Below are 15,473 nucleotides of genomic sequence, written 5' to 3' on the forward strand. Positions count from 1 at the left end.
CCACACGCACATACACACACACATACGTACACACATACATACGCACATACATTTGTTCAGATTTCGATTCTGGATCTACGACGTTTTCATAAAAAGTTAATTTTAAGAACAGGATTATAAATGCAGGACGATATACATTTTAATAGTTTTAGGTTTAAATTCAATTCGGAGCAAATAATTTTCAGAGTATAATATTGGCTCGAGAAACAAGAGGGCAAAACAACATTTTTATTTAAAAAAAAATACTAAAATAGACGTGCATTTTCCTGCGTTGATAATAATTTTTATTATTATAGAGCCAGTTGAAACATATATTGGATTTTGGTAAAATTTCAATGCACAGTCTCGCAACAAGTTTTTTATCGTAAAAAATAAATTTTTCATTGGTTAATCGGTTTTCAAAATCTATGAATCTTAAAAATGTATGGATCTTGAAAGCTAAAACAAAAATTTGAACTTGAATAATAAATTTGAATGGAATGCTTGTGGATAGGGAAAATATCTCCTATCTTTATTCCAACTTGTGTGCTATATTTTTTCTTTGGAGATTTACGATTTGAAAAAGAATTATTTATTTTAATACCGTCATCTGGGGTGACATTGAGTCTGGGGGTGAGATTGGGTCATACAAATTTCGACATTTTGTATGACCCAATCTCACCCCCAGACCCAATGTCACCCCAGATGACGGTAGTTTAAATTATTTCTTATTTTTTCGAAATCAACCGCCTGCTTATATAAACTCATATTTGGCTCGCCAGTCAAGTCATGGGTTCAGCAAACACAACTTTTTTTTAGAAAGAGTCAGCTAGATTGACGAGATAGACTTAATCAACATTCAGCAAAGTTTTATTGATTTCTAGCAGGATTTTTTTTTATCAAATAGATGAATTGATGTGATTTTGTATTCGCAATTGCAATTTATTTTATAAGGATTTCTCAAGTGTTTATTAATTTATAGGGATTTGAGAAAAAATATTATAAAACATTTTTTTATTAATTTTCTCCTGCCCACGCCAGCAAAGACTGGCAATGTTAAAACTCTGTTTAACGAACGAATCCAGTAGTTTGTGGGAAGACCTGGAGAGAGAAAAGTTTTTTCATCCCCAGCAGCAGAAGCGTTTCGTGCTTTCTTCTGGGCACCATTCATTATTGAATATGCTACACATTGAAATTTGCTTTGAAAGAAGCAAGCAAAGGGAATCAAAGTTTTTAAAAGCAAATTTTTCAATTCTTCGAAAGGGCTTTTGTAGAGTTAGACTGCTGTGAATGAGTTTCTCACTGATACTCAAAGAGGACGTTTTAGTCTGAAACTATACTTAATACTTCGTTTTGAATTGAATGGAACGTATATTTTTGCCATGAAATTTTCTTAGAAAATTCCTTCTCAAAAACACTTTTTGTTCCGTGTATCTTCCTCATCAACCTGAAACTCAACCATTTCCTCCAATTCATGCCATCGTTAGCCAAGCTCGTTTTTCTTCAGAAAATTCCTCTTTTGTCTTCTCGTAAATAATTCGTCCACCACTTTTTCTCCCTGGCATTCCTCTCCCATTTGTAATTCAGTTCGATCACAGTTTCATGATGCTTCTGCCTTTTTTTCTGTGCTGAAGCTGATGGAATGAATGACTAAACGTTTTCCACTTCTGGCTCGCTTCCCCAGTCGTTCATCGTGGGGTGTCTGCTCTAGTTCCTCTTGCTGCCTCGTCACCACACCGTGCCTTGCTGCCGTGGTGATTAATTTCCTCCGATTGGAAATGCTTCCAAACCACGGGCTGGCTGAGATTGTCAGAGCAACGAGACTGGCAAAACTGGAAATTTTATAATTGATCACTTTTCCAAGATTGTGCCCGCGTGCCATTCAGCTTCTCTGAGGTTGGTTTGTTGTTCCAGCAGCAGCGCTCTCCTCCATGCTAATGTACCGAAAAAGCCGGCCGAGCAGCAGAACATTTCCATATCCAATTTTATTCCATGCATGCTAAATTAGTCTTCTTTATCTTGGAGCTCGACGTTCTCCGTAAAGTCTGCGCAACGAGTCGGAGTCGTTCAAGTACGCTTCAGCAGCGTAAACATACGCCTCAGCAGCAGAAGGTAGACAACTTTTAAGCAAATATCAGTTTACGGTTTGTTGTTTTACTTAATCGGATTATTCACAAAAAGTCTCGGAACCGACTCGGAGAGCGTTTTGCCACAGTCACAGAGTTCGGAATGCAGCAAAAAACACACAACAACGACAGGGCATTATGTGTGATTTTGTGATTATTCCCCCCGGTTATATTTTTGTTTCATTTTAATTTGTTGAGACGCGCTAGCGGTACACAATAATTGCCTCATTAGGGACGGTTTGTTGCAGCTGGGAAATTGCTTTGGTCGCTAGAGGCGGTGGTGAGCTTATCTGAAAATGTTTTGACTAACTAAAAGTACATTTTGTAAAAGTTGTGATTTTTTTTCAAAAGAAACATTCAACAATAGTTAGCCATAAACTCTTTTAAAAAAATTGTGGAGAATAATGCAGTGTAGAATGTTTAGTTCATAGTTCTCAATACAAACGTGTGTACAATGCATCTTGGCTCCTGTCATTTTTATTCTAAAAAAATCTATAAAAGAGGTGTTAATCAACTTGAGCTTGTACAAATTAAATTGGAAGAAATAAAAAACATCAACAAAATTTCAAAAACTAACAATTGGCTACTACAAATTTTATTAAAATACATGTCCATCGGCTCTGGTTGAGTCAAAAAAATAATTTCAAATTTTTAGCCTAATTGGTTCCTCAATAAACTAAAATTAGTCAGATTCTTGTTCACAACGATTTTACAATGACTCAATGCAATGGATTAAAAATTGATTTTTAATTCATTTTTTAAAATTTTGCTTGGCAGCCCTTTTGACATAAAGCAATGGGACCATAGTTGATCCATCGTAAAATGTTGTCATGTCGATTTATTTTTTTGCATTAAAATAAAAAAAAGTGATCAGAAATGGTTTTTAGTCGTGTCTGCATCAAAATTTTCATAGGGCTTAGGACTAGGGTGCCCAGAAAAAATATCCCCCTGCTCCACAAGCGGAAAACGGGTTTTTGAGTATTTTTAAGCATCTGTGCAAATTTTGAGCGAAATTGGTTGAGATTAACCCATTGATACCCGAGCCTAATGTTGGTGAAAAAAATGTTTTCCATACAAATATGACTTTTTTAAATCGCTAATAATTTTTCAGGATCGAGATATACAGCTTTGGTGTGCTCTATAAAGTTGTAGAGCATTAAATTTCCAATGAGAATCTCACTTTTGGGAATATTTGGATGTAAGTAGCGCATCGTGCAGACCAAACCGTAGGAAAATTGGGTTTTCCATACATTTATTTCGATTTTTCCCATACAAACTTCATTTTTGAGTATCAATGGGTAAATGTTGACCGAATTTGCTCATATTTGGCCCAGAGTCCTAAAATAGCTCAAGGAATAATATTCAGCTTGTGGAGCGATGTCCGAGCGAAAAAGTCCCATATTCTGGACACCCAAGCTTAGGAACCATTTTTTTTTTAAATAAAAAGTTTTACGAAATTTATGGGTTTGCACACAAAACGAAATAGATTTGCATGAATTTTTTGCCCTAGGAGTAATTTAAGTCCCTGGTCAGGAATCCGAGGTCCATTTTTCAAAATCTTTTGACGGAGGGGCGGTACGACCCCTTTTAGTTTTGAACATTTGAAAAAATACGCGTTTTTCAATCATTGCAAACTGGAATGGAGATGATTTGGAATTTTGATATCAAAGGGACATTTTTGTAAATTTGGATACAATTTTTCGAAATTTTTTACCGAAAAAAATGGTTTCAAAACCGCTGCCATTTTCATTTAAAAAAAAAAAGTGGAACATGTCATTTTATAGAAAATATAGAGCATTTTTCAAATCTGCGATAACCACAAAGGATCATTTTCAATTTTTTAACACAATCTTTCATTTTAAAATGTAGTGTTTTTTGTATACAGATTTATTTTTTGGAGTGTAAGAGTGGAGCGTTACATTGCCACCATATCTCGAGATTGAAGTGAAGACTCTCAAGTCATTTTTCGTTTGCATGATGAATCCCGGTTTTTTTAATTCTGTTTGCAAAAAAAAAACTTAAAGTTTAAAAACTGACGAAATATTTTGATATTAAAAAAAACCCGATTTAATCCCACCTGGGGTGAGATAGAGCCTTTCTTACTAAAGAATATAACAATAGTAGAACTTCTTCTTTAAATTCATAACAACGACTTTGTTTATTTATAACGTCAGAAAAAAGAAAGTCTAATGATGAAAGCAAAGTAGGTATTATAAATGATATGGGTAATTCTCCGCCAACTCACACAGCAGTTGCCCCGACCCCTCTTCGATTTGCGTGAAACTTTGTCCTAAGGGGTAACTTTTGTCCCTGATCACGAATCCGAGGTCCGTTTTTTGATATCTCGTGACGGAGGGGCGGTACGACCCCTTCCATTTTTGAACATGCGAAAAAAGAGGTGTTTTTCAATAATTTGCAGCCTGAAACGGTGATGAGATAGAAATTTGGTGTCAAAGGGACTTTTATGTAAAATTAGACGCCCGATTTGATGGCGTTCTCAGAATTCCGAAAAAACGTATTTTTCATCGAAAAAAACACTAAAAAAGTTTTAAAAATTCTCCCATTTTCCGTTACTTGACTGTAAAAATTTTTGGAACATGTCATTTTATGGGAATTTAATGTACTTTTCGAATCTACATTGACCCAGAAGGGTCATTTTTTCATTTAGAACAAAATTTTTGATTTTAAAATTTCGTGTTTTTTCTAACTTTGCAGGGTTATTTTTTAGAGTGTAACAATGTTCTACAAAGTTGTAGAGCAGACAATTACAAAAATATTGATATATAGACATAAGGGGTTTGCTTATAAACATCACGAGTTATCGCAATTTTACGAAAAAAAAGTTTTGAAAAAGTTGGTCGTCATCGATCATGGCCGTTCATGGTCAACCGCGACAGACACGGACGACGAATCAAAGAGAAACGCAAAAAGTAACTTTTTCAAAACTTTTTTTCGTAAAATCGCGATAACTCATGATGTTTATATGCACACCCCTTATGTCTATATATCATAATTTTTGTTATTGTCTGTTCTACAACTTTGTAGAACATTGTTACACTCTAAAAAATAACCCTGCAAAGTTAGAAAAAACACGAAATTTTAAAATCAAAAATTTTGTTCTAAATGAAAAAATGACCCTTCTGGGTCAATGTAGATTCAAAAAGAACATTAAATTTCCCATAAAATGACATGTTCCAAAAACTTTTACAGTCGAGTAACGGAAAATGGGAGAATTTTTAAAACTTTTTTAGTGTTTTTTTCGATGAAAAATACGTTTTTTCGGAATTCGGAGTACGCCATCAAATTGTCTAATTTTACATAAAAGTCCCTTTGACACCAAATTTCTATCTCATCACCGTTTCAGGCTGCAAATTATTGAAAAACACCTCTTTTTTCGCATGTTCAAAAATGGAAGGGGTCGTATCGTCCCTCCGTCACGAGATATCAAAAAACAGACCTCGGATTCATGATCAGGGACAAAAGTTACCCCTTAGGACAAAGTTTCACGCAAATCGAAGAGGGGTCGGGGCAACTTTTCCCGATTTCGTGTGAGTTGGTAGAGATATGCTTTTGAAAAGAAATAAAAAACTCAATTTTCACCAAAAGAATATTTGTAATCGTACATATTCTTAATCAAACAAGAGTTTATGACAAACGCGAGCATAGCAAACTTCCCATGCGTCAGTGACAACGCACACCGCGGTTTTGGTTTTCTAGCTTCGGTCGAGCCCTTTTGTGTGTTGGTATTTTGGTTCATCGTACCATCGTACCGAACAAAGCAGGCGTAAAGAAAAACCGAGGTAGGGGAACTATTCCCTTTTGCTGCCTATTTATATTATCGGCCTATCAGCACTTTGCTCATGACTGGTCCAAAGTAATAAATAGCTCAAATAAAAGTGAGCAAACAACTCTCCATTGTTGAAACACTTGAAAAAGTTGATTTAATAGCGGAAAACGGCAAAAGTGATGATAATTGGTCGAACGGCTTAGAGTAATTAAAATGGGTATATTTCCCCTACAAGTGAACCGCGTGTGCCGCACGGTGCAGAGAAGCTCGCCATTCAGCTTCTACACACTAAATCGCGACTACCTTAAGTAGAAAGCCATTGGCGTCACCAGCATTGAAAACTTTGAAAACGATATAAACGATGAAAAGCTTAGAAAGCTCCTATTGGAATCCAATGAAACCTGTTAAATAAACTTACGACAAATGAAGTCTACATTTAGGCGATTTTAGGAGCGCACGGGAAACAAATTGATTGTAGCCGGATGAATGTCCTATGTCACAAAAGTGTTTGCATAAACATTGGACAGTTATGCAAAAACGCATAGGGCAAAAGAAAACGAAAAGCTACGATATCTTACACGTTGTAGGAAACATCGGTAGACAAGCTACTACAAAACGAGTATAAGTCGAGCCACAAAATAGATGCGCCAGCATTCTTGCGCCAGTGTTTGAAGCTCAACTTGACAACTTGTCGACTTGGCGACGAAGCGTCGAATATCGATGCAGTGTGATTTTTTGACGATTTTTCCGATTAAAATTCGTGCTGAATTGACATATTTACGAAGATCAAAATGACGTCCAGCCTTAAAGTAAAACCTATACCTTTCTTTAGTAAGAAAGGCAAAAAGTAAATCGCTCTAAAAATTGATCCGGATTGCCGATAGATGTCAAATTTGTTTCAGATGCTCACTCATGGTCTGTACTATGAATGTAGAAAAAAATTTCGGATAAAATCGGAAATAAAAAGTGTTGGCGAAGGTCACCAGGTGGGCTTTTACCTTTTTTTATGGATTTTTTTTCTTTTGGTAGGTTAATCAAACGGCTCTAACTCCAGAACCAGATTATGGATCTGGATGAAAATTTGGGAGGTTGTAGAGCTCGAAAAATGCAATTTTTGAGATAAATAAAAGATATGAAAATGAAAAATTTTGACCATATTTTCATTTGAAAACTGTGTATTTTGTTGAAAAGTCTGGCCGCATCCGAAAACAGATGGATATTTCGAAATTCGGTCTCAAAATGACCCTTGTTCAGCACACCAGCTTTCAAATGCACTTTTAACAATCAAAATCGAAAATAGGGGAGCCGAGGATTACGTGACACAAAATTTGGCAAAAATTTTACCACACACGGACATCACTCGAACTCCACGGAATTTATTTTCTCAAAATTCGAGGGTTGGAGATAGACGAGTTCTGTCAAGGTGAATCGATAGAGCGTCAAAAATCGATGCAGTGTGATTTTTTGACGATTTTTCCGATTAAAATTCATGCTGAATCGACATATTTACGAAGATGAAAATGACGTCCAGCCTTAAAGTAAAACCTATACCTTTCTTTAGTAAGAAAGGCAAAAACATTTGGAAAAAAGCCGATTTTAAACATTTTGAGCCGATTTGGTCAAAGCAGTGTTGAAATATCGTGGCATCCGGTTTTTGGAAATTGCTTACTTAGCTATATCTCGGTAAAGATACAACCAACAGTCTTCAAATTGTTTTTGTTAATAGTTGCAAATGTAAACTTTAATGTCCTGCAAAAAGATTTAAAGAAAGTTTAAGCGTGTGCTCAAATAAGCCCTTGACATTTTTGCCGCTTTACATGTATGTAACCCCTTTATTTGGTTTGATTTAACCTTTCTTATTATTCTTTTTGTAGCACTCAAAAGTTTCACATATTGCGATCTTCGTTGAGACACAGAATTTAAACGATCTGGTCTTGTTTACTTATTTCGTTAGCCATTTATTCCTTCTTTTTTCTTAGGAAATGTTCAAAACGTGCTATTACATCAATTCTGACACGCAACAAGAGGCGAAACCATTTTCTTCGTAAATTATGTATGAATAAACATCATCAGCCCGAAGGCACTCTTCTTCGCGCGAAGCAGCACAAGTTTTCCCATGCCGCGGCCTGTTTGTCACTCTACCACTCTGCCTGCCTCGTGTCGTAGAGAATCCATACGCATCATGCTGTTTTCACAGCATCATCACCATTCCACCGCGTGTCTGCGTCCTACGTCCTTATCGCAACGCTGCCATCGTGTCCGTCCCGCCAAAACGACACATTCCTCCGCCTGGGAATTTTATGTCTAATTAAATGTCCCACTCACGCACGCAGACTATTTTTTATGGCTGCGGTCTGCAAAGTCACTTTTCCGTCCCCACCATCACCCTCCCTCTCAGGAAAGGACCACCCGGTCTTTTGAAGTCGTCCCGAACCCGGGGTGGGTTGGGCCGCGGTCTAGCGAAAAAGTAATAACGAAAAATGTTGTGTATTTTATGAGTACGGTTCGTTTTTATAGATGGAGTGGTGGCAGCAGCAGCGGTTTTTCACATAGAGTATTCAATTGGGAATACCTAACCTTTACACACTTCCGAGAGGGAATAACGGTTGGTGAGTTGATCAAAGCTCAGATCATAACGAAACTCCGTGTGTCACAAAGCATTATCTGGATATTTTGATAGTATTTTTACAGAATCATTTTTTGATAAACTTGAATTAATTCGTTTGAGAACTGCAGTCTGAATAAGAACATTGATTTCACAACTCGACATATTTGAAGTTGATGTCGGTAAACGCTTCAGTTTCATCAAAATATGATAGGTTTGGGTTCCCTGAATATGCTCCAATCAACAAAATTAAATAAAATTGAAAATTTCGGGTATTAATGAAATGGTATCATCTTAAGCAACCTAGCGCACCCCACCTTATCGACCTATGGAAAGTTAACAATAACCTTAACATGTTAACATTAAGTTAAGAAACAGCCACTGAATCCGCTTTGTAAATGCGGCCCCGATACTCTTCCTTGGTCATGGGAAAAATTTACTTTTCTTACTAACAACTTTTCAGGTTCCTGTGGGGTGTGAGCACAGCGTAAAGCAGCTGCCCTAGTAGCAACCTGTGCATTCTAACATTCCTGCCCCTTTGAATCAAGATCTACAAACTTACCTGGCGGGCGTCGTTGGTGTCGTTGGTGAGCAACCGAATACGAGTCCGGTTTTAATGTAGCGTGAAACGTGAATTTTATAAATATCAAAATCAATTAAAATGGTTTTCCCCATATGAATTCCCATACAAAATTAAATTGCTTTGCGCAAAGTGAAAGCTTAACCAATCTTGCCCAAACTTTGGGGAGTTGTTTAGGACCCCAAAAAGAACTGAAAAATTGCTGTGCTCACTAAATTTGGACAACCTTAAGTTGTCTCTTGTTATTAATAATAAATAAAATTTTGATATTTAAGCATTGATACCAAAATAATTAAAATGGTGAAGGGGGAATGGAACTCTTGAAAATAAGCCAAGGCATAAGCAATTTTACAGCTGAAACATTTTTGCAAATTCCAAAATAACAGGTAGCTAGCGTTCAAAAGTAGTTGTGGGCCAGTTATTGTTTCAATTTTCGAGATTTTTGAAAAAAATACCTTTTGTCTCGGAATTTGCAAAAAGAGTTCCAGTTGTCAAATTAATTTTGCGCCATTTTCAAATGTGCTTCACATATTATAAAAATAGAAAAAATGCTAACTCAATCTCCAGCATAACTCAATTTTATTTTAACTAGGAATTTTTAATTATGTCCAACACCAAAAATATTTTTCTCGACAATTTTTAACAGATCATTTCTTTTTTTTTTTACAATCAATGTGGATTCGATCTTATGTTAGATTGGCCTTGCAACGAATATAAAAATATTTTCAAAAAATTTAAATCAAGACTAAAATTTCAAAAGGAATGTTTGGCCCATTTGAAATGTTAGTTATAATTTAAATTTTTTAAAAATATCGTTTTCGAAAAGATCGAAATTTACTAATGTTTAATATTTTAACATTGAAAATCAGACCATTAATTGCTGAGATATCGAAATTAGAAAATGGTGGGTTGTTTGAGTGAGACTTAGAAAACATGAATTTTCCTGTTTTAAACCTTTGCATAGCAATATCTCAGCAACTAAGGGTCGTATCGACAAAGTTCAATAAAGAGAAATATAGAAAATTTTCTCAACTTTAAAAAAATATTTTTTTCAAAGGTGGGCAAACATGGGCACTTAATTTAAAATAAAAAACTGCGACTATTTTCAAAAAAGTTACCTAAAAAAAGCTATAACTTGAAAACGGTGCACTTTATCAAAATTTCACTAGAGTACTTTTTTTATTGCAAATTTGATTTTACATCCAGAAATGAAGTTGAAAAATTTTTGCGACCTTTAAATATATATAAAAAAATACCAGTTTTGATTCAAAAAATCATAACTCGGTCAAAGATTTTTTTGCCCGTTCTGTAAATTTCTGAAAAGTTGGCATTTTATGTCCCCTAAAACATATCAGAAAATAAAAAATGTAAAAATAGTGTTTTTTTTTTAAATCAAGTTTTAGTGACAACAAGTGAAATTAAAAATCTTGTATCATTTTTTTTCAGTTTAGTCCTTATTCATACCTAAAACTTTGCCGAAGACACCAAATCGATCAAAAAAATCCTTCAAAAGTTACAGACTTTTGATTTTTCATGTAATTTTTGATTTGGTCTTCAAAATTCTGTTTTCAAAATTATATAATACATAGTTGGACTAAACTGACAATCGTATTGTTTCAGGATTGGGTCTGTAAATAGTGTAGAAGAAAAAGACAACCTTTAACACTGTAAAAAAATAAAATTGAATTAGATTTTTTGTTTTTAAAGAAGACTATTTAAATATTTTAACTTCATGAACACACCCGCAATATCAAAAAAACTTTTCAACAGTATCCCACTCACGAATATTTACCCTAATCAAACACATTTTATTCACAGACATTCGTGTCACAGCTATATCATCGACCGGTGATCGTGATGGTCGTCCGGACGGCGCGAACTCATATCTATAAACTCATATGTTATAGTGACACCACCCAAATGTGCTCGCAAACCCCCTTCCAAACAACACCAACTGCGGACATGTTTGCCGGTTGGTCCGGCCTCGACGGTGGGTTTCGGATATTCCAATGCTGACGGAATTTCCCACGCGAAACGCCGTCATCGGGTGGGGTGACTTTTCCTGGTTCAGGATCAGACTCGATGTGGTTAACGATTGCCGGTTCTGAGTGTCGCGCGAAATTTTAGTGCCAATTTACCTTCACAAATTAGGTTAGTTAAATGATATTGAATGCAAAATTACGGCTAAACCCCCTAAATGATGTTGGGGTGCTTCCGTTGGCGTAGTTTCCGTGAGGTTAAATTAGCTTGTGATAAACACACGGTCGACGGATGTGTCCTCCGAAAACCGTTGAGGGCACGGTTCCTCTACCTACCATATCGTGTGTTCGGATAGCTGAAAGCCGTAGAGTCTCTTCTTTGCAAACGTGCTATCCGTTGCGATTAAGAGATACGATGCGCGCATAAATTATACAACTTTATAGTACTAGACTACCCCTTAATATACGATACTAAATATATATCTATGCACACATATACTTTAGTCGCAATTCGAGCACGCTACGTCGAACCAGAACGATATACGTATAAAATTCAGGAAAGATGTAACATCAACCCCCTGCCAACCCCAACCTTTCCCCACCCAATCATCACAGCCACCACTAAAGTCAACAGAAATGTGTGTTTGGCGGGAAATTGGGAAAACCCCAGGGCGCGTGCACGAGGTTGCGCGGAGGCAAGCAAGGGGCTTTTCGCTTGGCCCATAAAGTAAAAGTGTTGATGGAGTACAAAACGAAAAGTGTTCGTAAACGTACACACATCACGCGGATTAAAGACCGCTGATGCGGAGAATCCGCTGCAGTTGCTCGGCCAGGTCTTGGAGGAGAAGTTACGAGGGACGTGCGTTTTATGACAATTTTACGCGGAATTAAGCAGGAAATGAAAATTGCTGGTTCGGTGGTTGTGGTGTGCAGTTTGGCAGGATTTGGATAAATATCTTATGACTAGTCGTAATTTCATTTGCGTTATGGGCGCTTTGGTTATGCGGTTTTGATGTTGGGGTGGAAATGGAAAGCATTAGGATTTTTTTTACCATGCAGAATTTAACATTTACTTTTGCATTTAAAACATGGAAATAAATCAAGTACTTCACAACCAACAAACGAAGATCTTGTGGTAGACACCATAAAGTAGGTGTAGATCTCGACCTCAGATAAATGACGGTGCGACATCCACATCGAAAACGCCTTGGCAGCCCACACACGACGGAGGACGTTCCGGATCGCTCGTGAGAACGTGGACCTGGGTCGTGTGTGGTGTGTGTGGTTAGACGGGACTTTGCTGTTAACAACTGTGCTACACTATGCTAAACATAACCGCAAATCTGCCTCGCAGACCTCACCTTGCTGATGACACCGGCCGGTGCGTGTGTTGTTTGTGGGTTAGTGACATTATGTCCTCCCGGCTCATCCGGCCAGAAGCACCAGTAGTCGTCAGCGGTGACAGTGACGACAACGGGAGATTCCCCCCAGCAAGATAAGCCGGTAAAGATATAAGCAGAGCAGTGAAGTTATTATTCCTCTGCTTGACGTGCGCGGATGAGCGATTGTACCGTGGAGGGTCACAACATGACGAAAAAGCTCGGAGCATATCGGACGTACACAGAAAAAAATATGTAAATTTCCGTGACATGTAAACTATGTTTCAAATGTAAACTTGGAAAATGTAAATTTGAAATCGTATGTAAAATGCTGAATCAGATGTAAACATCGATAATGTAAAAACTGTTTGCATGTAATTGATAAATCTCATGTAAATGAAACTGATTTTGCAATTATCCATCACTTTGAAACATGTAAATATTGAATTCAATGTAAAATTGTTGCGATGTAAATTCAAACTAGATGTAAATTTCCATTGCAGCTGCTGTATTTTGAGTGACAGCTAATCCAAACAAAACAGTTCATAAGTGTTGTTGTTTGGAGCCGGTCGTTTTAAAATGGTTTCCTGAAACGTTTGTTGCAGCAACCGGTTAATCGCTAGCTATAATTTTCAGCGTCTAACGAAAACGTCAAACGGCTTTCAACTTCGGAATTTGCGTTAAACACAATATCAACAAATGTCTTCGCGCAACTGCCCGATTCCTGGACACGAGATCAGGAAATTGCAGAGCCCCAGGTTTACATTTCCCTGATTTAGTGAGCCCAATCAAAAGTTGGTAAGTTTTCGAACTTATACAGAAATATTTTGTTTCAAGAATGAGCTTTTTCTTACCGTAAAGGGAGTCGTCACTATCGTGCTGGTCAGGAACCAGGCTGCGTTTGGAAACATTCGTCTTTATTCTTGGCCCGTCTTCCCGCAGCAGGTTGGGACTGGGAATGCGTTTTGCGTTGTAAAAAGCAGCATTTGTTGTCCTCCAAAAGAGATTCCCCCAGCGCAGCAACACTTCTTGGCCAGTTGACAATTCTAGCTGGGACGATTCGGCAAAATAAAATTTTCTTTAGTGATAACCGGTTATCTGGATGGAATCCCGTGCTGGCAAGTTTGGCGTGAATGGGACCATTTAGCGTTCGTCAGCCTTCTACTTACTAATACCTCCTTTCATTACTTTTCTTCAACTTTATCCGTTCTAAGAGATTTTTTTGTGAAAATAATTGCTGAAATTTCAATTTCAGTTGATGAATTGGCGAACAAATTTTGTTTTGTAACTTGACACTTCGATCGATTCAAGCTTAACCCAGTCAACTCAATCGGAATTCAGTAACGGAATTCAATTCGAATCGTTTAAAACGGAATTTGTAAACGATTCGAATCGAATTCCGTTTTAAAATTTCGAATGAGTTGACTGGGAAGTTTCAATTCTCGCTTACTTTTCCAAATGGTCCTATATACGTAGGAAACCCATGGCGCATAGAGCGTTGACAACCTAACCTGAATACAAAAACTCTCATTTTAGCAAGTGAACAACACCGCGAATCGTCACAGCAAGTGAAAAACATCGCGGATCAAAAAGGTGAGAAACGTCAAACTGTTTGTTTATATTTTTGTAATAATTTCGTCGTCTCGTCGGTTCGCGTGTGAATTATTTTATTCTTAGTGCCGTGGAACGAGAATAGAGATCTGCGCCGACTCTATTTTGCAAACCTCTCAAGCTGCTTGATATTCAATCTGGATTCTCTAGGTTGTCATAACTGTGCTTTTCTGATCACTAGATTCGCTTCGCTTTTCAACCGGCACCGGTTCCCCGACATGTTCCAGCCGGAAACCATCCAGCTTCGGAACTGTCTCTCTGCGAACGTCATAAATCCGAGTGAGGAAATGTGGTTCAAAGGTAAGGCATGAATTGCGATTAATGAAAAGTTCTAACAATGGTCTTCTTTTTTAGGCCTTTGAAATTCCACACGTGTGGCTAAGTGGGAAAGTGGCAAATCTTCAGTCGGATCAGCACTCGGAACATCGTTGGCTTGGAAACGAAGGCGACCAACGTCCGGCGCATCGTGAGATACAAACCTCTGCCGCACTCGCCAATTATTTCCGCAGTGGAATAGCCCAACAGTGGAACGTCTACCAACCAACCTGTTAAGACGGGTGAGTGTATTTTGTTCACATTTTTATATGTTTAACTATCTTTAAAAAAAAAACAAACCCTGTGAGAAAAACAGTCATATCAACGTTAACAACCGGCCAGGTTGGCTCACTTTCTTTTTGCTGGGATGCGTTCTTGAAAAGTGCATAGATTGTCCTTTTAATGAGTATGGTCTAAAATTTGAAAAAAAAACTTACAGGCAAAAATGTGAGATAAAATGACTTATGGCAAAAAGGAAGCTTTAGAACTCCATTGCTTATAAGTTATCTAAACTTGATTTAAGTAATGATTTTGTTTTTAGAAACATTACCTTCTAACGGCAACATGATTATTTCTAGAGTATTTTTTTTAAAATATGTTTTATCATTTTGAACAAGTACACTAATTGAACCAATTTTGTAAGCTGATTTACATTTCTTTTCTCCATTGTCCTTACATGTTTAGTGCTTCAATGCCATTATAATTGATCAAACAGAACTAAAGTGCGTTAAACAAAGAATGAAGTTTTCAATTGATTTTACTTTATTTTAGGACCTTTGCCACCACTCTAGTGAACTGCTATGGAAACTTGATCCAGCTTTGTGGAAGTAGACTATGACTGCAAGAGGACCAGCTGACAACAAGCAGCTATTCCGATGGATGACAACTAAGGTATCATCAATATGCATGAAGTGATTTTACTGTCGTGAGTTTATTTCTTAGTGTTAAAATCACCTCTTTTCAATTTGCCTCACAACTATTGAGGAAATATTAAGCACAACAAAACAGAATTGCTCCGTTGAATCTAAAATCATGAAACTGCTTCAGATTTTAGATTCTACGGAGCAAAAAAAAAATTTTCATTTGTGTAAATTTACATTAGATTCATTGGA

The 15,473-nt window shown here is 37.0% G+C and overlaps 1 long non-coding RNA gene across 1 annotated transcript; it reads left to right on the top strand.

Annotated features, from left to right (window-relative positions):
* The first annotated feature begins 14,081 nt into the window (after positions 1 to 14,081).
* LOC120428942 (uncharacterized) lies at positions 14,082 to 15,257 on the top strand. Its single transcript, XR_005607178.2, has 3 exons — positions 14,082 to 14,346; positions 14,401 to 14,603; positions 15,133 to 15,257. It is a non-coding gene; the product is annotated as an uncharacterized LOC120428942 (long non-coding RNA).
* The last annotated feature ends 216 nt before the right edge of the window (positions 15,258 to 15,473 follow it).

The sequence above is a fragment of the Culex pipiens genome, chromosome 1 (genome assembly GCF_016801865.2).
Source record: "Culex pipiens pallens isolate TS chromosome 1, TS_CPP_V2, whole genome shotgun sequence".
In the NCBI taxonomy this organism is placed as follows: domain Eukaryota; kingdom Metazoa; phylum Arthropoda; class Insecta; order Diptera; family Culicidae; genus Culex; species Culex pipiens.